The sequence below is a fragment of the Crinia signifera genome, chromosome 7 (assembly GCF_055691185.1).
Source record: "Crinia signifera chromosome 7, ASM5569118v1, whole genome shotgun sequence".
Lineage (NCBI taxonomy): Eukaryota > Metazoa > Chordata > Amphibia > Anura > Myobatrachidae > Crinia > Crinia signifera.
The window spans coordinates 107058343-107076460 of record NC_139223.1 but is presented as its reverse complement, the minus strand read 5'-3'; the positions used below and the strand labels follow the sequence as shown (position 1 = coordinate 107076460).

General features: G+C 39.0%; 37 non-coding genes and 2 pseudogenes across 37 annotated transcripts; all 39 read left to right on the top strand.

Moving 5' to 3' along the window:
* Window positions 1-134: 134 nt before the first annotated feature.
* LOC146025001 (5S ribosomal RNA) lies at window positions 135-253 on the top strand (annotated as a pseudogene).
* A 345-nt stretch (window positions 254-598) lies between these two features.
* Window positions 599-717, top strand: LOC146022500 (5S ribosomal RNA). Its single transcript, XR_014451954.1, has one exon. It is a non-coding gene; the product is annotated as a 5S ribosomal RNA (ribosomal RNA).
* A 344-nt stretch (window positions 718-1061) lies between these two features.
* On the top strand, window positions 1062-1180 carry LOC146022039 (5S ribosomal RNA). Its single transcript, XR_014451507.1, has one exon. It is a non-coding gene; the product is annotated as a 5S ribosomal RNA (ribosomal RNA).
* A 345-nt stretch (window positions 1181-1525) lies between these two features.
* On the top strand, window positions 1526-1644 carry LOC146021725 (5S ribosomal RNA). The gene has a single exon (XR_014451202.1). It is a non-coding gene; the product is annotated as a 5S ribosomal RNA (ribosomal RNA).
* Window positions 1645-1990: 346 nt separating this feature from the next.
* Window positions 1991-2109, top strand: LOC146023508 (5S ribosomal RNA). The gene has a single exon (XR_014452923.1). It is a non-coding gene; the product is annotated as a 5S ribosomal RNA (ribosomal RNA).
* Window positions 2110-2454: 345 nt separating this feature from the next.
* LOC146023646 (5S ribosomal RNA) lies at window positions 2455-2573 on the top strand. The gene has a single exon (XR_014453056.1). It is a non-coding gene; the product is annotated as a 5S ribosomal RNA (ribosomal RNA).
* A 345-nt stretch (window positions 2574-2918) lies between these two features.
* Window positions 2919-3037, top strand: LOC146023329 (5S ribosomal RNA). The gene has a single exon (XR_014452751.1). It is a non-coding gene; the product is annotated as a 5S ribosomal RNA (ribosomal RNA).
* A 345-nt stretch (window positions 3038-3382) lies between these two features.
* LOC146024566 (5S ribosomal RNA) lies at window positions 3383-3501 on the top strand. The gene has a single exon (XR_014453941.1). It is a non-coding gene; the product is annotated as a 5S ribosomal RNA (ribosomal RNA).
* A 344-nt stretch (window positions 3502-3845) lies between these two features.
* LOC146023377 (5S ribosomal RNA) lies at window positions 3846-3964 on the top strand. The gene has a single exon (XR_014452798.1). It is a non-coding gene; the product is annotated as a 5S ribosomal RNA (ribosomal RNA).
* Window positions 3965-4310: 346 nt separating this feature from the next.
* On the top strand, window positions 4311-4429 carry LOC146024299 (5S ribosomal RNA). The gene has a single exon (XR_014453684.1). It is a non-coding gene; the product is annotated as a 5S ribosomal RNA (ribosomal RNA).
* A 345-nt stretch (window positions 4430-4774) lies between these two features.
* LOC146021983 (5S ribosomal RNA) lies at window positions 4775-4893 on the top strand. Its single transcript, XR_014451450.1, has one exon. It is a non-coding gene; the product is annotated as a 5S ribosomal RNA (ribosomal RNA).
* Window positions 4894-5238: 345 nt separating this feature from the next.
* Window positions 5239-5357, top strand: LOC146024556 (5S ribosomal RNA). Its single transcript, XR_014453931.1, has one exon. It is a non-coding gene; the product is annotated as a 5S ribosomal RNA (ribosomal RNA).
* Window positions 5358-5702: 345 nt separating this feature from the next.
* LOC146022866 (5S ribosomal RNA) lies at window positions 5703-5821 on the top strand. The gene has a single exon (XR_014452305.1). It is a non-coding gene; the product is annotated as a 5S ribosomal RNA (ribosomal RNA).
* Window positions 5822-6165: 344 nt separating this feature from the next.
* On the top strand, window positions 6166-6284 carry LOC146024330 (5S ribosomal RNA). The gene has a single exon (XR_014453715.1). It is a non-coding gene; the product is annotated as a 5S ribosomal RNA (ribosomal RNA).
* Window positions 6285-6629: 345 nt separating this feature from the next.
* On the top strand, window positions 6630-6748 carry LOC146023691 (5S ribosomal RNA). Its single transcript, XR_014453100.1, has one exon. It is a non-coding gene; the product is annotated as a 5S ribosomal RNA (ribosomal RNA).
* A 345-nt stretch (window positions 6749-7093) lies between these two features.
* On the top strand, window positions 7094-7212 carry LOC146021475 (5S ribosomal RNA). Its single transcript, XR_014450961.1, has one exon. It is a non-coding gene; the product is annotated as a 5S ribosomal RNA (ribosomal RNA).
* A 343-nt stretch (window positions 7213-7555) lies between these two features.
* On the top strand, window positions 7556-7674 carry LOC146025523 (5S ribosomal RNA). Its single transcript, XR_014454183.1, has one exon. It is a non-coding gene; the product is annotated as a 5S ribosomal RNA (ribosomal RNA).
* Window positions 7675-8018: 344 nt separating this feature from the next.
* Window positions 8019-8137, top strand: LOC146023004 (5S ribosomal RNA). The gene has a single exon (XR_014452436.1). It is a non-coding gene; the product is annotated as a 5S ribosomal RNA (ribosomal RNA).
* Window positions 8138-8482: 345 nt separating this feature from the next.
* Window positions 8483-8601, top strand: LOC146021420 (5S ribosomal RNA). The gene has a single exon (XR_014450907.1). It is a non-coding gene; the product is annotated as a 5S ribosomal RNA (ribosomal RNA).
* Window positions 8602-8945: 344 nt separating this feature from the next.
* Window positions 8946-9064, top strand: LOC146025107 (5S ribosomal RNA; annotated as a pseudogene).
* A 345-nt stretch (window positions 9065-9409) lies between these two features.
* Window positions 9410-9528, top strand: LOC146022499 (5S ribosomal RNA). Its single transcript, XR_014451953.1, has one exon. It is a non-coding gene; the product is annotated as a 5S ribosomal RNA (ribosomal RNA).
* A 344-nt stretch (window positions 9529-9872) lies between these two features.
* Window positions 9873-9991, top strand: LOC146022028 (5S ribosomal RNA). The gene has a single exon (XR_014451496.1). It is a non-coding gene; the product is annotated as a 5S ribosomal RNA (ribosomal RNA).
* Window positions 9992-10336: 345 nt separating this feature from the next.
* Window positions 10337-10455, top strand: LOC146021724 (5S ribosomal RNA). Its single transcript, XR_014451201.1, has one exon. It is a non-coding gene; the product is annotated as a 5S ribosomal RNA (ribosomal RNA).
* Window positions 10456-10801: 346 nt separating this feature from the next.
* LOC146023506 (5S ribosomal RNA) lies at window positions 10802-10920 on the top strand. The gene has a single exon (XR_014452921.1). It is a non-coding gene; the product is annotated as a 5S ribosomal RNA (ribosomal RNA).
* A 345-nt stretch (window positions 10921-11265) lies between these two features.
* On the top strand, window positions 11266-11384 carry LOC146021723 (5S ribosomal RNA). Its single transcript, XR_014451200.1, has one exon. It is a non-coding gene; the product is annotated as a 5S ribosomal RNA (ribosomal RNA).
* A 346-nt stretch (window positions 11385-11730) lies between these two features.
* On the top strand, window positions 11731-11849 carry LOC146023505 (5S ribosomal RNA). Its single transcript, XR_014452920.1, has one exon. It is a non-coding gene; the product is annotated as a 5S ribosomal RNA (ribosomal RNA).
* A 345-nt stretch (window positions 11850-12194) lies between these two features.
* LOC146023634 (5S ribosomal RNA) lies at window positions 12195-12313 on the top strand. The gene has a single exon (XR_014453045.1). It is a non-coding gene; the product is annotated as a 5S ribosomal RNA (ribosomal RNA).
* Window positions 12314-12658: 345 nt separating this feature from the next.
* LOC146023328 (5S ribosomal RNA) lies at window positions 12659-12777 on the top strand. Its single transcript, XR_014452750.1, has one exon. It is a non-coding gene; the product is annotated as a 5S ribosomal RNA (ribosomal RNA).
* Window positions 12778-13122: 345 nt separating this feature from the next.
* On the top strand, window positions 13123-13241 carry LOC146024565 (5S ribosomal RNA). Its single transcript, XR_014453940.1, has one exon. It is a non-coding gene; the product is annotated as a 5S ribosomal RNA (ribosomal RNA).
* A 344-nt stretch (window positions 13242-13585) lies between these two features.
* Window positions 13586-13704, top strand: LOC146023376 (5S ribosomal RNA). The gene has a single exon (XR_014452797.1). It is a non-coding gene; the product is annotated as a 5S ribosomal RNA (ribosomal RNA).
* Window positions 13705-14050: 346 nt separating this feature from the next.
* LOC146023504 (5S ribosomal RNA) lies at window positions 14051-14169 on the top strand. The gene has a single exon (XR_014452919.1). It is a non-coding gene; the product is annotated as a 5S ribosomal RNA (ribosomal RNA).
* A 345-nt stretch (window positions 14170-14514) lies between these two features.
* On the top strand, window positions 14515-14633 carry LOC146021971 (5S ribosomal RNA). Its single transcript, XR_014451438.1, has one exon. It is a non-coding gene; the product is annotated as a 5S ribosomal RNA (ribosomal RNA).
* A 345-nt stretch (window positions 14634-14978) lies between these two features.
* LOC146024555 (5S ribosomal RNA) lies at window positions 14979-15097 on the top strand. Its single transcript, XR_014453930.1, has one exon. It is a non-coding gene; the product is annotated as a 5S ribosomal RNA (ribosomal RNA).
* Window positions 15098-15442: 345 nt separating this feature from the next.
* On the top strand, window positions 15443-15561 carry LOC146022865 (5S ribosomal RNA). The gene has a single exon (XR_014452304.1). It is a non-coding gene; the product is annotated as a 5S ribosomal RNA (ribosomal RNA).
* A 344-nt stretch (window positions 15562-15905) lies between these two features.
* Window positions 15906-16024, top strand: LOC146024328 (5S ribosomal RNA). Its single transcript, XR_014453713.1, has one exon. It is a non-coding gene; the product is annotated as a 5S ribosomal RNA (ribosomal RNA).
* A 345-nt stretch (window positions 16025-16369) lies between these two features.
* On the top strand, window positions 16370-16488 carry LOC146023690 (5S ribosomal RNA). The gene has a single exon (XR_014453099.1). It is a non-coding gene; the product is annotated as a 5S ribosomal RNA (ribosomal RNA).
* A 345-nt stretch (window positions 16489-16833) lies between these two features.
* LOC146021570 (5S ribosomal RNA) lies at window positions 16834-16952 on the top strand. The gene has a single exon (XR_014451050.1). It is a non-coding gene; the product is annotated as a 5S ribosomal RNA (ribosomal RNA).
* Window positions 16953-17295: 343 nt separating this feature from the next.
* On the top strand, window positions 17296-17414 carry LOC146025522 (5S ribosomal RNA). The gene has a single exon (XR_014454182.1). It is a non-coding gene; the product is annotated as a 5S ribosomal RNA (ribosomal RNA).
* A 344-nt stretch (window positions 17415-17758) lies between these two features.
* Window positions 17759-17877, top strand: LOC146023003 (5S ribosomal RNA). Its single transcript, XR_014452435.1, has one exon. It is a non-coding gene; the product is annotated as a 5S ribosomal RNA (ribosomal RNA).
* Window positions 17878-18118: the final 241 nt, after the last annotated feature.

Sequence of the window (18118 nt, the reverse complement as noted above, 5' to 3'; positions counted from 1 at the left end):
CTAATATCATGTCCTGTAGGTCTTTTTACATTACCAACACATGATTTTTTTTAGTAAGCAAAAACAGTTAGGAAGCTTTTTTATTAGCTTACCTGGTGATAGAAGAGAAGAGGTCAAAACAGTGCATGTATCTCACATACAGCCATACCACATTGGATAGGCCCAATCTCGTCTGATCTTGGAAGCTGAGCAGTGTTGGTCCTGGTTAGTACTTGGGTGGGAGACCACATGGGAACACCAGGTGCTGTAGGTTTTTTCACATTACTGGCAAATTGTTTTTATTCTCTATCTATTTAAATTGGAAACTTTTTCTTTTTATTGCCAGCAAAGACATTTAGAACAGGTCAAACATACACAATAGCCATCACCTAAAGACTTACCACACTGTTTAGGCCCAATTCCAACTGCTTTTGGCAGCTAAACAGTGTTGAGCCTCTTTAGTAGTTTAATTTAAGATCCCCTGCTAATATCATGTCCTGTAGGTCTTTTTACATTGCCAACACATGATTTTTTTCAGTAAGCAAAAACAGTTACGAAACTTTTTTATTAGCTTACCTGGTGATAGAAGTAGAAGAGGGCAAAAAAGTCCCTGTATCCCACCTACAGCCATACCACATTGGATATGCCCAATCACGTCTGATCTTGGAAGCTAAGCAGTGTTGGGCCTGGTTAGTACTTGGGTGGGAGACCACATGTGAACACCAGGTGCTGTAGGTTTTTTCACATTACTGGCAAATTGTTTTTATTCTCTAGATATTTAAATTGGAAACTTTTTCTTTTTATTGCCCGTAGAGACATTTGTAAGAGGTCAAACAGACACAATAGCCATCACCTAAATACTTACCACACTGTTTAGGCCCAATTCCAACTGCTTTTGGCAGCTAAACAGTGTTGAGCCTCTTTAGTAGTTTAATTTAAGATCCCCTGCTAATATCATGTCCTGTAGGTCTTTTTACATTACCAACACATGATTTTTTTCAGTAAGCAAAAACAGTTGGGAAGCTTTTTTATTAGCTTACATGGTGATAGAAGAGAAGAGGGCAAAAAAGAGAATGTATCTCACCTACAGCCATACCACATTGGATATGCCCAATCTCGTCTGATCTTGGAAGCTAAGCAGTGTTGGGCCTGGTTAGTACTTGGGTGGGAGACCTCATGGGAACACCAGGTGCTGTAGGTTTTTTCACATTACTGGCAAATTGTTTTTATTCTCTAGCTATTTAAATTGGAAACTTTTTCTTTTTATTGCCTGTAGAGACATTTGTAAGAGGTCAAACAGACACAATAGCCATCACCTAAATACTTACCACACTGTTTAGGCCCAATTCCAACTGCTTTTGGCAGCTAAACAGTGTTGAGCCTCTTTAGTAGTTTAATTTAAGATCCCCTGCTAATATCATGTCCTGTAGGTCTTTTTACATTGCCAACACATGATTTTTTTCAGTAAGCAAAAACAGTTACGAAACTTTTTTATTAGCTTACCTGGTGATAGAAGTAGAAGAGGGCAAAAAAGTGCCTGTGTCTCACCTACAGCCATACCACATTGGATATGCCCAATCTCGTCTGATCTTGGAAGCTAAGCAGTGTTGGGCCTGGTTAGTACTTGGGTGGGAGACCACATGGGAACACCAGGTGCTGTAGATTTTTTCACATTACTGGCAAATTGTTTTTATTCTCTAGCTATTTAAATTGGAAACTTTTTCTTTTTATTGCCAGTACAGACATTTGGAAGAGGTCAAACAGACACAATAGCCATAACCTAAAGACTTACCACACTGTTTAGGCCCAATTCCAACTGCTTTTGGCAGCTAAACAGTGTATGAGCCTCTTTAGTAGTTTAATTTAAGATCCCCTGCTAATATCATGTCCTGTAGGTCTTTTTACATTACCAAAACATGATTTTTTTCATTAAGCCAAAACAGTTAGGAAACTTTTTTATTAGCTTACCTGGTGATAGAAGTAGAAGAGGGCAAAACAGTGCATGTATCTCACATACAGCCATACCACATTGGATAGGCCCAATCTCGTCTGATCTTGGAAGCTAAGCAGTGTTGGGCCTGGTTAGTACTTGGGTGGGAGACCACATGGGAACACCAGGTGCTGTAGGTTTTTTCACATTACTGGCAAATTGTTTTTATTCTCTATCTATTTAAATTGGAAACTTTTTCTTTTTATTGCCAGCACAGACATTTAGAAGAGGTCAAACATACACAATAGCCATCACCTAAAGACTTACCACACTGTTTAGGCCCAATTCCAACTGCTTTTGGCAGCTAAACAGTGTTGAGCCTCTTTAGTAGTTTAATTTAAGATCCCCTGCTAATATCATGTCCTGTAGGTCTTTTTACATTGCCAACACATGATTTTTTTCAGTAAGCAAAAACAGTTACGAAACTTTTTTATTAGCTTACCTGGTGATAGAACTAGAGGAGGGCAAAAAAGTGCCTGTATCTCACCTACAGCCATACCACATTGGATATGCCCAATCTCGTCTGATCTTGGAAGCTAAGCAGTGTTGGGCCTGGTTAGTACTTGGGTGGGAGACCACATGGGAACACCAGGTGCTGTAGGTTTTTTCATATTACTGGCAAATTGTTTTTATTCTCTATCTATTTAAATTGGAAACTTTTTCTTTTTATTGCCAGCACAGACATTTAGAAGAGGTCAAACATACACAATAGCCATCACCTAAAGACTTACCACACTGTTTAGGCCCAATTCCAACTGCTTTTGGCAGCTAAACAGTGTTGAGCCTCTTTAGTAGTTTAATTTAAGATCCCCTGCTAATATCATGTCCTGTAGGTCTTTTTACATTGCCAACACATGATTTTTTTCAGTAAGCAAAAACAGTTACGAAACTTTTTTATTAGCTTACCTTGTGATAGAAGTAGAAGAGGGCAAAAAAGCGCCTGTATCGCACCTGCAGCCATACCACATTGGATATGCCCAATCTTGTCTGATCTTGGAAGCTAAGCAGTGTTGGGCCTGGTTAGTACTTGGGTGGGAGACCACATGGGAACACCAGGTGCTGTAGGTTTTTTCACATTACTGGCAAATTGTTTTTATTCTCTAGCTATTTAAATTGGAAACTTTTTCTTTTTATTGCCTGTAGAGACATTTGTAAGAGGTCAAACAGACACAATAGCCATCACGTAAAGACTTACCACACTGTTTAGGCCCAATTCCAACTGCTTTTGGCAGCAAAACAGTGTTGAGCCTCTTTAGTAGTTTCATTTAAGATCCCCTGCTAATATCATGTCCTGTAGGTCTTTTTACATTACCAAAACATGATTTTTTTCATTAAGCCAAAACAGTTAGGAAACTTTTTTATTAGCTTACCTGGTGATAGAAGTAGAAGAAGGCAAAAAAGTGCATGTATCTCACCTACAGCCATACCACATTGGATAGGCCCAATCTCGTCTGATCTTGGAAGCTGAGCAGTGTTGGGCCTGGTTAGTACTTGGGTGGGAGACCACATGGGAACACTAGGTGCTGTAGGTTTTTTCACATTACTGGCAAATTGTTTTTATTCTCTATCTATTTAAATTGGAAACTTTTTCTTTTTATTGCCAGCACAGACATTTAGAAGAGGTCAAACATACACAATAGCCATCACCTAAAGACTTACCACACTGTTTAGGCCCAATTCCAACTGCTTTTGGCAGCTAAACAGTGTTGAGCCTCTTTAGTAGTTTAATTTAAGATCCCCTGCTAATATCATGTCCTGTAGGTCTTTTTACATTACCAACACATGATTTTTTTCAGTAAGCAAAAACAGTTAGGAAGCTTTTTTATTAGCTTACCTGGTGATAGAAGAGAAGAGGGCAAAAAAGAGCATGTATCTTACCTACAGCCATACCACATTGGATATGCCCAATCTCGTCTGATCTTGGAAGCTAAGCATTATTGGGCCTGGTTAGTACTTGGGTGGGAGACCACATGGGAACCCCTGGTGCTGTAGGTTTTTTCACATTACTGGCAGATTGTTTTTATTCTCTAGCTATTTAAATTGGAAACTTTTTCTTTTTATTGCCAGTACAGACATTTGGAAGAGGTCAAACAGACACAATAGCCATCACCTAAAGACTTACCACACTGTTTAGGTCCAATTCCAACTGCTTTTGGCAGCTAAACAGTGTATGAGCCTCTTTAGTAGTTTCATTTAAGATCCCCTGCTAATATCATGTCCTGTAGGTCTTTTTACATTACCAAAACATGATTTTTTTCATTAAGCCAAAACAGTTAGGAAACTTTTTTATTAGCTTACCTGGTGATAGAAGTAGAAGAGGGCAAAAAAGTGCATGCATCTCACATACAGCCATACCACATTGGATAGGCCCAATCTCGTCTGATCTTGGAAGCTAATCAGTGTTGGGCCTGGTTAGTACTTGGGTGGGAGACCACATGGGAACACCAGGTGCTGTAGGTTTTTTCACATTACTGGCAAATTGTTTTTATTCTCTATCTATTTAAATTGGAAACTTTTTCTTTTTATTGCCAGCACAGACATTTAGAAGAGGTCAAACATACACAATAGCCATCACCTAAAGACTTACCACACTGTTTAGGCCAAATTCCAACTGCTTTTGGCAGCTAAACAGTGTTGAGCCTCTTTAGTAGTTTAATATAAGATCCCCTGCTAATATCATGTCCTGTAGGTCTTTTTACATTGCCAACACATGATTTTTTTCAGTAAGCAAAAACAGTTACGAAACTTTTTTATTAGCTTACCTGGTGATAGAAGTAGAAGAGGGCAAAAAAGTGCCTGTATCTCACCTACAGCCATACCACATTGGATATGCCCAATCTCGTCTGATCTTGGAAACTAAGCAGTGTTGGGCCTGGTTAGTACTTGGGTGGGAGACCACATGGGAACACCAGGTGCTGTAGGTTTTTTCACATTACTGGCAAATTGTTTTTATTCTCTAGCTATTTAAATTGGAAACTTTTTCTTTTTATTGCCTGTAGAGACATTTGTAAGAGGTCAAACAGACACAATAGCCATCACCTAAAGACTTACCACACTGTTTAGGCCCAATTCCAACTGCTTTTGGCAGCTAAACAGTGTATGAGCCTCTTTAGTAGTTTAATTTAAGATCCCCTGCTAATATCATGTCCTGTAGGTCTTTTTACATTGCCAACACATGATTTTTTCAGTAAGCAAAAACAGTTACGAAACTTTTTTATTAGCTTACCTGGTGATAGAAGTAGAAGAGGGCAAAACAGTGCATGTATCTCACATACAGCCATACCACATTGGATAGGCCCAATCTCGTCTGATCTTGGAAGCTAAGCAGTGTTAGGCCTGGTTAGTACTTGGGTGGGAGACCACATGGGAACACCAGGTGCTGTAGGTTTTTTCACATTACTGGCAAATTGTTTTTATTCTCTATCTATTTAAATTGGAAACTTTTTCTTTTTATTGCCAGCACAGACATTTAGAAGAGGTCAAACATACACAATAGCCATCACCTAAAGACTTACCACACTGTTTACGCCCAATTCCAACTGCTTTTGAAAGCTAAACAGTGTTGAGCCTCTTTAGTAGTTTAATTTAAGATCCCCTGCTAATATCATGTCCTGTAGGTCTTTTTACATTGCCAACACATGATTTTTTTCAGTAAGCAAAAACAGTTACGAAACTTTTTTATTAGCTTACCTGGTGATAGAAGTAGAAGAGGGCAAAAAAGTTCCTGTATCCCACCTACAACCATACCACATTGGATATGCCCAATCACGTCTGATCTTGGAAGCTAAGCAGTGTTGGGCCTGGTTAGTACTTGGGTGGGAGACCACATGGGAACACCAGGTGCTGTAGGTTTTTTCACATTACTGGCAAATTGTTTTTATTCTCTAGATATTTAAATTGGAAACTTTTTCTTTTTATTGCCTGTAGAGACATTTGTAAGAGGTCAAACAGACACAATAGCCATCACCTAAAGACTTACCACACTGTTTAGGCCCAATTCCAACTGCTTTTGGCAGCTAAACAGTGTTAAGCCTCTTTAGTAGTTTAATTTAAGAACCCCTGCTAATATCATGTCCTGTAGGTCTTTTTACATTACCAACATATGATTTTTTTCAGTAAGCAAAAACAGTTAGGAAGCTTTTTTATTAGCTTACCTGGTGATAGAAGAGAAGAGGTCAAAACAGTGCATGTATCTCACATACAGCCATACCACATTGGATAGGCCCAATCTCGTCTGATCTTGGAAGCTAAGCAGTGTTGGGCCTGGTTAGTAGTTGGGTGGGAGACCACATGGGAACACCAGGTGCTGTAGGTTTTTTCACATTACTGGCAAATTGTTTTTATTCTCTATCTATTTAAATTGGAAACTTTTTCTTTTTATTGCCAGCACAGACATTTAGAAGAGGTCAAACATACACAATAGCCATCACCTAAAGACTTACCACACTGTTTAGGCCCAATTCCAACTGCTTTTGGCAGCTAAACAGTGTTGAGCCTCTTTAGTAGTTTAATTTAAGATCCCCTGCTAATATCATGTCCTGTAGGTCTTTTTACATTGCCAACACATGATTTTTTTCAGTAAGCAAAAACAGTTACGAAACTTTTTTATTAGCTTACCTGGTGATAGAAGTAGAAGAGGGCAAAAAAGTGCCTGTATCCCACCTACAGCCATACCACATTGGATATGCCCAATCACGTCTGATCTTGGAAGCTAAGCAGTGTTGGTCCTGGTTAGTACTTGGGTGGGAGACCACATGTGAACACCAGGTGCTGTAGGTTTTTTCACATTACTGGCAAATTGTTTTTATTCTCTAGATATTTAAATTGGAAACTTTTTCTTTTTATTGCCCGTAGAGACATTTGTAAGAGGTCAAACAGACACAATAGCCATCACCTAAAGCCTTACCCCACTGTTTAGGCCCAATTCCAACTGCTTTTGGCAGCTAAACAGTGTTGAGCCTCTTTAGTAGTTTAATTTAAGATCCCCTGCTAATATCATGTCCTGTAGGTCTTTTTACATTGCCAACACATGATTTTTTTCAGTAAGCAAAAACAGTTACGAAACTTTTTTATTAGCTTACCTGGTGATAGAAGTAGAAGAGGGCAAAAAAGTGCCTGTATCTCACCTACAGCCATACCACATTGGATATGCCCAATCTCGTCTGAACTTGGAAGCTAAGCAGTGTTGGGCCTGGTTAGTACTTGGGTGGGAGACCACATGGGAACACCAGGTGCTGTAGGTTTTTTCACATTACTGGCAAATTGTTTTTATTCTCTATCTATTTAAATTGGAAATTTTTCTTTTTATTGCCAGCACAGACATTTAGAAGAGGTCAAACATACACAATAGCCATCACCTAAGGACTTACCACACTGTTTAGGCCCAATTCCAACTGCTTTTGAAAGCTAAACAGTGTTGAGCCTCTTTAGTAGTTTAATTTAAGATCCCCTGCTAATATCATGTCCTGTAGGTCTTTTTACATTGCCAACACATGATTTTTTTCAGTAAGCAAAAACAGTTAGGAAGCTTTTTTATTAGCTTACATGGTGATAGAAGAGAAGAGGGCAAAAAAGAGAATGTATCTCACCTACAGCCATACCACATTGGATATGCCCAATCTCGTCTGATCTTGGAAGCTAAGCAGTGTTGGGCCTGGTTAGTACTTGGCTGGGAGACCTCATGGGAACACCAGGTGCTGTAGGTTTTTTCACATTACTGGCAAATTGTTTTTATTCTCTAGCTATTTAAATTGGAAACTTTTTCTTTTTATTGCCTGTAGAGACATTTGTAAGAGGTCAAACAGACACAATAGCCATCACCTAAAGACTTACCACACTGTTTAGGCCCAATTCCAACTGCTTTTGGCAGCTAAACAGTGTTGAGCCTCTTTAGTAGTTTAATTTAAGATCCCCTGCTAATATCATGTCCTGTAGGTCTTTTTACATTACCAACACATGATTTTTTTCAGTAAGCAAAAACAGTTAGGAAGCTTTTTTATTAGCTTACCTGGTAATAGAAGAGAAGAGGGCAAAAAAGAGCATGTATCTCACCTACAGCTATACCACATTGGATAGGCCCAATCTCGTCTGATCTTGGAAGCTAAGCAGTGTTGGGCCTGGTTAGTACTTGGGTGGGAGACCACATGGGAACACCTGGTGCTGTAGGTTTTTTAACATTACTGGCAAATTGTTTTTATTCTCTAGCTATTTAAATTGGAAACTTTTTCTTTTTATTGCCAGTACAGACAATTGGAAGAGGTCAAACAGACACAATAGCCATCACCTAAAGACTTACCACACTGTTTAGGCCCAATTCCAACTGCTTTTGGCAGCTAAACAGTGTTGAGCCTCTTTAGTAGTTTAATTTAAGATCCCCTGCTAATATCATGTCCTGTAGGTCTTTTTACATTGCCAACACATGATTTTTTTCAGTAAGCAAAAACAGTTACGAAACTTTTTTATTAGCTTACCTGGTGATAGAAGTAGAAGAGGGCAAAAAAGTGCCTGTATCTCACCTACAGCCATACCACGTTGGATATGCCCAATCTCGTCTGATCTTGGAAGCTAAGCAGTGTTGGGCCTGGTTAGTACTTGGGTGGGAGACCACATGGGAACACCAGGTGCTGTAGGTTTTTTCACATTACTGGCAAATTGTTTTTATTCTCTAGCTATTTAAATTGGAAACTTTTTCTTTTTATTGCCTGTAGAGACATTTGTAAGAGGTCAAACAGACACAATAGCCATCACCTAAAGACTTACCACACTGTTTAGGCCCAATTCCAACTGCTTTTGGCAGCTAAACAGTGTTGAGCCTCTTTAGTAGTTTAATTTAAGATCCCCTGCTAATATCATGTCCTGTAGGTCTTTTTACATTACCAACACATGATTTTTTTTAGTAAGCAAAAACAGTTAGGAAGCTTTTTTATTAGCTTACCTGGTGATAGAAGAGAAGAGGTCAAAACAGTGCATGTATCTCACATTCAGCCATACCACATTGGATAGGCCCAATCTCGTCTGATCTTGGAAGCTGAGCAGTGTTGGTCCTGGTTAGTACTTGGGTGGGAGACCACATGGGAACACCAGGTGCTGTAGGTTTTTTCACATTACTGGCAAATTGTTTTTATTCTCTATCTATTTAAATTGGAAACTTTTTCTTTTTATTGCCAGCAAAGACATTTAGAACAGGTCAAACATACACAATAGCCATCACCTAAAGACTTACCACACTGTTTAGGCCCAATTCCAACTGCTTTTGGCAGCTAAACAGTGTTGAGCCTCTTTAGTAGTTTAATTTAAGATCCCCTGCTAATATCATGTCCTGTAGGTGTTTTTACATTGCCAACACATGATTTTTTTCAGTAAGCAAAAACAGTTACGAAACTTTTTTATTAGCTTACCTGGTGATAGAAGTAGAAGAGGGCAAAAAAGTCCCTGTATCCCACCTACAGCCATACCACATTGGATATGCCCAATCACGTCTGATCTTGGAAGCTAAGCAGTGTTGGGCCTGGTTAGTACTTGGGTGGGAGACCACATGTGAACACCAGGTGCTGTAGGTTTTTTCACATTACTGGCAAATTGTTTTTATTCTCTAGATATTTAAATTGGAAACTTTTTCTTTTTATTGCCCGTAGAGACATTTGTAAGAGGTCAAACAGACACAATAGCCATCACCTAAATACTTACCACACTGTTTAGGCCCAATTCCAACTGCTTTTGGCAGCTAAACAGTGTTGAGCCTCTTTAGTAGTTTAATTTAAGATCCCCTGCTAATATCATGTCCTGTAGGTCTTTTTACATTACCAACACATGATTTTTTTCAGTAAGCAAAAACAGTTGGGAAGCTTTTTTATTAGCTTACATGGTGATAGAAGAGAAGAGGGCAAAAAAGAGAATGTATCTCACCTACAGCCATACCACATTGGATATGCCCAATCTCGTCTGATCTTGGAAGCTAAGCAGTGTTGGGCCTGGTTAGTACTTGGGTGGGAGACCTCATGGGAACACCAGGTGCTGTAGGTTTTTTCACATTACTGGCAAATTGTTTTTATTCTCTAGCTATTTAAATTGGAAACTTTTTCTTTTTATTGCCTGTAGAGACATTTGTAAGAGGTCAAACAGACACAATAGCCATCACCTAAATACTTACCACACTGTTTAGGCCCAATTCCAACTGCTTTTGGCAGCTAAACAGTGTTGAGCCTCTTTAGTAGTTTAATTTAAGATCCCCTGCTAATATCATGTCCTGTAGGTCTTTTTACATTGCCAACACATGATTTTTTTCAGTAAGCAAAAACAGTTACGAAACTTTTTTATTAGCTTACCTGGTGATAGAAGTAGAAGAGGGCAAAAAAGTGCCTGTGTCTCACCTACAGCCATACCACATTGGATATGCCCAATCTCGTCTGATCTTGGAAGCTAAGCAGTGTTGGGCCTGGTTAGTACTTGGGTGGGAGACCACATGGGAACACCAGGTGCTGTAGATTTTTTCACATTACTGGCAAATTGTTTTTATTCTCTAGCTATTTAAATTGGAAACTTTTTCTTTTTATTGCCAGTACAGACATTTGGAAGAGGTCAAACAGACACAATAGCCATAACCTAAAGACTTACCACACTGTTTAGGCCCAATTCCAACTGCTTTTGGCAGCTAAACAGTGTATGAGCCTCTTTAGTAGTTTAATTTAAGATCCCCTGCTAATATCATGTCCTGTAGGTCTTTTTACATTACCAAAACATGATTTTTTTCATTAAGCCAAAACAGTTAGGAAACTTTTTTATTAGCTTACCTGGTGATAGAAGTAGAAGAGGGCAAAACAGTGCATGTATCTCACATACAGCCATACCACATTGGATAGGCCCAATCTCGTCTGATCTTGGAAGCTAAGCAGTGTTGGGCCTGGTTAGTACTTGGGTGGGAGACCACATGGGAACACCAGGTGCTGTAGGTTTTTTCACATTACTGGCAAATTGTTTTTATTCTCTATCTATTTAAATTGGAAACTTTTTCTTTTTATTGCCAGCACAGACATTTAGAAGAGGTCAAACATACACAATAGCCATCACCTAAAGACTTACCACACTGTTTAGGCCCAATTCCAACTGCTTTTGGCAGCTAAACAGTGTTGAGCCTCTTTAGTAGTTTAATTTAAGATCCCCTGCTAATATCATGTCCTGTAGGTCTTTTTACATTGCCAACACATGATTTTTTTCAGTAAGCAAAAACAGTTACGAAACTTTTTTATTAGCTTACCTGGTGATAGAAGTAGAAGAGGGCAAAAAAGTGCCTGTGTCTCACCTACAGCCATACCACATTGGATATGCCCAATCTCGTCTGATCTTGGAAGCTAAGCAGTGTTGGGCCTGGTTAGTACTTGGGTGGGAGACCACATGGGAACACCAGGTGCTGTAGATTTTTTCACATTACTGGCAAATTGTTTTTATTCTCTAGCTATTTAAATTGGAAACTTTTTCTTTTTATTGCCAGTACAGACATTTGGAAGAGGTCAAACAGACACAATAGCCATAACCTAAAGACTTACCACACTGTTTAGGCCCAATTCCAACTGCTTTTGGCAGCTAAACAGTGTATGAGCCTCTTTAGTAGTTTAATTTAAGATCCCCTGCTAATATCATGTCCTGTAGGTCTTTTTACATTACCAAAACATGATTTTTTTCATTAAGCCAAAACAGTTAGGAAACTTTTTTATTAGCTTACCTGGTGATAGAAGTAGAAGAGGGCAAAACAGTGCATGTATCTCACATACAGCCATACCACATTGGATAGGCCCAATCTCGTCTGATCTTGGAAGCTAAGCAGTGTTGGGCCTGGTTAGTACTTGGGTGGGAGACCACATGGGAACACCAGGTGCTGTAGGTTTTTTCACATTACTGGCAAATTGTTTTTATTCTCTATCTATTTAAATTGGAAACTTTTTCTTTTTATTGCCAGCACAGACATTTAGAAGAGGTCAAACATACACAATAGCCATCACCTAAAGACTTACCACACTGTTTAGGCCCAATTCCAACTGCTTTTGGCAGCTAAACAGTGTTGAGCCTCTTTAGTAGTTTAATTTAAGATCCCCTGCTAATATCATGTCCTGTAGGTCTTTTTACATTGCCAACACATGATTTTTTTCAGTAAGCAAAAACAGTTACGAAACTTTTTTATTAGCTTACCTGGTGATAGAACTAGAGGAGGGCAAAAAAGTGCCTGTATCTCACCTACAGCCATACCACATTGGATATGCCCAATCTCGTCTGATCTTGGAAGCTAAGCAGTGTTGGGCCTGGTTAGTACTTGGGTGGGAGACCACATGGGAACACCAGGTGCTGTAGGTTTTTTCATATTACTGGCAAATTGTTTTTATTCTCTATCTATTTAAATTGGAAACTTTTTCTTTTTATTGCCAGCACAGACATTTAGAAGAGGTCAAACATACACAATAGCCATCACCTAAAGACTTACCACACTGTTTAGGCCCAATTCCAACTGCTTTTGGCAGCTAAACAGTGTTGAGCCTCTTTAGTAGTTTAATTTAAGATCCCCTGCTAATATCATGTCCTGTAGGTCTTTTTACATTGCCAACACATGATTTTTTTCAGTAAGCAAAAACAGTTACGAAACTTTTTTATTAGCTTACCTTGTGATAGAAGTAGAAGAGGGCAAAAAAGCGCCTGTATCGCACCTGCAGCCATACCACATTGGATATGCCCAATCTTGTCTGATCTTGGAAGCTAAGCAGTGTTGGGCCTGGTTAGTACTTGGGTGGGAGACCACATGGGAACACCAGGTGCTGTAGGTTTTTTCACATTACTGGCAAATTGTTTTTATTCTCTAGCTATTTAAATTGGAAACTTTTTCTTTTTATTGCCTGTAGAGACATTTGTAAGAGGTCAAACAGACACAATAGCCATCACGTAAAGACTTACCACACTGTTTAGGCCCAATTCCAACTGCTTTTGGCAGCAAAACAGTGTTGAGCCTCTTTAGTAGTTTCATTTAAGATCCCCTGCTAATATCATGTCCTGTAGGTCTTTTTACATTACCAAAACATGATTTTTTTCATTAAGCCAAAACAGTTAGGAAACTTTTTTATTAGCTTACCTGGTGATAGAAGTAGAAGAGGGCAAAAAAGTGCATGTATCTCACCTACAGCCATACCACATTGGATAGGCCCAATCTCGTCTGATCTTGGAAGCTGAGCAGTGTTGGGCCTGGTTAGTACTTGGGTGGGAGACCACATGGGAACACTAGGTGCTGTAGGTTTTTTCACATTACTGGCAAATTGTTTTTATTCTCTATCTATTTAAATTGGAAACTTTTTCTTTTTATTGCCAGCACAGACATTTAGAAGAGGTCAAACATACACAATAGCCATCACCTAAAGACTTACCACACTGTTTAGGCCCAATTCCAACTGCTTTTGGCAGCTAAACAGTGTTGAGCCTCTTTAGTAGTTTAATTTAAGATCCCCTGCTAATATCATGTCCTGTAGGTCTTTTTACATTACCAACACATGATTTTTTTCAGTAAGCAAAAACAGTTAGGAAGCTTTTTTATTAGCTTACCTGGTGATAGAAGAGAAGAGGGCAAAAAAGAGCATGTATCTTACCTACAGCCATACCACATTGGATATGCCCAATCTCGTCTGATCTTGGAAGCTAAGCATTATTGGGCCTGGTTAGTACTTGGGTGGGAGACCACATGGGAACCCCTGGTGCTGTAGGTTTTTTCACATTACTGGCAAATTGTTTTTATTCTCTAGCTATTTAAATTGGAAACTTTTTCTTTTTATTGCCAGTACAGACATTTGGAAGAGGTCAAACAGACACAATAGCCATCACCTAAAGACTTACCACACTGTTTAGGTCCAATTCCAACTGCTTTTGGCAGCTAAACAGTGTATGAGCCTCTTTAGTAGTTTCATTTAAGATCCCCTGCTAATATCATGTCCTGTAGGTCTTTTTACATTACCAAAACATGATTTTTTTCATTAAGCCAAAACAGTTAGGAAACTTTTTTATTAGCTTACCTGGTGATAGAAGTAGAAGAGGGCAAAAAAGTGCATGCATCTCACATACAGCCATACCACATTGGATAGGCCCAATCTCGTCTGATCTTGGAAGCTAAGCAGTGTTGGGCCTGGTTAGTACTTGGGTGGGAGACCACATGGGAACACCAGGTGCTGTAGGTTTTTTCACATTACTGGCAAATTGTTTTTATTCTCTATCTATTTAAATTGGAAACTTTTTCTTTTTATTGCCAGCACAGACATTTAGAAGAGGTCAAACATACACAATAGCCATCACCTAAAGACTTACCACACTGTTTAGGCCAAATTCCAACTGCTTTTGGCAGCTAAACAGTGTTGAGCCTCTTTAGTAGTTTAATATAAGATCCCCTGCTAATATCATGTCCTGTAGGTCTTTTTACATTGCCAACACATGATTTTTTTCAGTAAGCAAAAACAGTTACGAAACTTTTTTATTAGCTTACCTGGTGATAGAAGTAGAAGAGGGCAAAAAAGTGCCTGTATCTCACCTACAGCCATACCACATTGGATATGCCCAATCTCGTCTGATCTTGGAAACTAAGCAGTGTTGGGCCTGGTTAGTACTTGGGTGGGAGACCACATGGGAACACCAGGTGCTGTAGGTTTTTTCACATTACTGGCAAATTGTTTTTATTCTCTAGCTATTTAAATTGGAAACTTTTTCTTTTTATTGCCTGTAGAGACATTTGTAAGAGGTCAAACAGACACAATAGCCATCACCTAAAGACTTACCACACTGTTTAGGCCCAATTCCAACTGCTTTTGGCAGCTAAACAGTGTATGAGCCTCTTTAGTAGTTTAATTTAAGATCCCCTGCTAATATCATGTCCTGTAGGTCTTTTTACATTGCCAACACATGATTTTTTCAGTAAGCAAAAACAGTTACGAAACTTTTTTATTAGCTTACCTGGTGATAGAAGTAGAAGAGGGCAAAACAGTGCATGTATCTCACATACAGCCATACCACATTGGATAGGCCCAATCTCGTCTGATCTTGGAAGCTAAGCAGTGTTAGGCCTGGTTAGTACTTGGGTGGGAGACCACATGGGAACACCAGGTGCTGTAGGTTTTTTCACATTACTGGCAAATTGTTTTTATTCTCTATCTATTTAAATTGGAAACTTTTTCTTTTTATTGCCAGCACAGACATTTAGAAGAGGTCAAACATACACAATAGCCATCACCTAAAGACTTACCACACTGTTTACGCCCAATTCCAACTGCTTTTGAAAGCTAAACAGTGTTGAGCCTCTTTAGTAGTTTAATTTAAGATCCCCTGCTAATATCATGTCCTGTAGGTCTTTTTACATTGCCAACACATGATTTTTTTCAGTAAGCAAAAACAGTTACGAAACTTTTTTATTAGCTTACCTGGTGATAGAAGTAGAAGAGGGCAAAAAAGTTCCTGTATCCCACCTACAACCATACCACATTGGATATGCCCAATCACGTCTGATCTTGGAAGCTAAGCAGTGTTGGGCCTGGTTAGTACTTGGGTGGGAGACCACATGGGAACACCAGGTGCTGTAGGTTTTTTCACATTACTGGCAAATTGTTTTTATTCTCTAGATATTTAAATTGGAAACTTTTTCTTTTTATTGCCTGTAGAGACATTTGTAAGAGGTGAAACAGACACAATAGCCATCACCTAAAGACTTACCACACTGTTTAGGCCCAATTCCAACTGCTTTTGGCAGCTAAACAGTGTTAAGCCTCTTTAGTAGTTTAATTTAAGAACCCCTGCTAATATCATGTCCTGTAGGTCTTTTTACATTACCAACACATGATTTTTTTCAGTAAGCAAAAACAGTTAGGAAGCTTTTTTATTAGCTTACCTGGTGATAGAAGAGAAGAGGTCAAAACAGTGCATGTATCTCACATACAGCCATACCACATTGGATAGGCCCAATCTCGTCTGATCTTGGAAGCTAAGCAGTGTTGGGCCTGGTTAGTAGTTGGGTGGGAGACCACATGGGAACACCAGGTGCTGTAGGTTTTTTCACATTACTGGCAAATTGTTTTTATTCTCTATCTATTTAAATTGGAAACTTTTTCTTTTTATTGCCAGCACAGACATTTAGAAGAGGTCAAACATACACAATAGCCATCACCTAAAGACTTACCACACTGTTTAGGCCCAATTCCAACTGCTTTTGGCAGCTAAACAGTGTTGAGCCTCTTTAGTAGTTTAATTTAAGATCCCCTGCTAATATCATGTCCTGTAGGTCTTTTTACATTGCCAACACATGATTTTTTTCAGTAAGCAAAAACAGTTACGAAACTTTTTTATTAGCTTACCTGGTGATAGAAGTAGAAGAGGGCAAAAAAGTGCCTGTATCCCACCTACAGCCATACCACATTGGATATGCCCAATCACGTCTGATCTTGGAAGCTAAGCAGTGTTGGTCCTGGTTAGTACTTGGGTGGGAGACCACATGTGAACACCAGGTGCTGTAGGTTTTTTCACATTACTGGCAAATTGTTTTTATTCTCTAGATATTTAAATTGGAAACTTTTTCTTTTTATTGCCCGTAGAGACATTTGTAAGAGGTCAAACAGACACAATAGCCATCACCTAAAGACTTACCCCACTGTTTAGGCCCAATTCCAACTGCTTTTGGCAGCTAAACAGTGTTGAGCCTCTTTAGTAGTTTAATTTAAGATCCCCTGCTAATATCATGTCCTGTAGGTCTTTTTACATTGCCAACACATGATTTTTTTCAGTAAGCAAAAACAGTTCCGAAACTTTTTTATTAGCTTACCTGGTGATAGAAGTAGAAGAGGGCAAAAAAGTGCCTGTATCTCACATACAGCCATACCACATTGGATATGCCCAATCTCGTCTGAACTTGGAAGCTAAGCAGTGTTGGGCCTGGTTAGTACTTGGGTGGGAGACCACATGGGAACACCAGGTGCTGTAGGTTTTTTCACATTACTGGCAAATTGTTTTTATTCTCTATCTATTTAAATTGGAAATTTTTCTTTTTATTGCCAGCACAGACATTTAGAAGAGGTCAAACATACACAATAGCCATCACCTAAGGACTTACCACACTGTTTAGGCCCAATTCCAACTGCTTTTGAAAGCTAAACAGTGTTAAACCTCTTTAGTAGTTTAATTTAAGATCCCCTGCTAATATCATGTCCTGTAGGTCTTTTTACATTGCCAACACATGATTTTTTTCAGTAAGCAAAAACAGTTAGGAAGCTTTTTTATTAGCTTACATGGTGATAGAAGAGAAGAGGGCAAAAAAGAGAATGTATGTCACCTACAGCCATACCACATTGGATATGCCCAATCTCGTCTGATCTTGGAAGCTAAGCAGTGTTGGGCCTGGTTAGTACTTGGCTGGGAGACCTCATGGGAACACCAGGTGCTGTAGGTTTTTTCACATTACTGGCAAATTGTTTTTATTCTCTAGCTATTTAAATTGGAAACTTTTTCTTTTTATTGCCTGTAGAGACATTTGTAAGAGGTCAAACAGACACAATAGCCATCACCTAAAGACTTACCACACTGTTTAGGCCCAATTCCAACTGCTTTTGGCAGCTAAACAGTGTTGAGCCTCTTTAGTAGTTTAATTTAAGATCCCCTGCTAATATCATGTCCTGTAGGTCTTTTTACATTACCAACACATGATTTTTTTCAGTAAGCAAAAACAGTTAGGAAGCTTTTTTATTAGCTTACCTGGTGATAGAAGAGAAGAGGGCAAAAAAGAGCATGTATCTCACCTACAGCTATACCACATTGGATAGGCCCAATCTCGTCTGATCTTGGAAGCTAAGCAGTGTTGGGCCTGGTTAGTACTTGGGTGGGAGACCACATGGGAACACCTGGTGCTGTAGGTTTTTTAACATTACTGGCAAATTGTTTTTATTCTCTAGCTATTTAAATTGGAAACTTTTTCTTTTTATTGCCAGTACAGACAATTGGAAGAGGTCAAACAGACACAATAGCCATCACCTAAAGACTTACCACACTGTTTAGGCCCAATTCCAACTGCTTTTGGCAGCTAAACAGTGTTGAGCCTCTTTAGTAGTTTAATTTAAGATCCCCTGCTAATATCATGTCCTGTAGGTCTTTTTACAT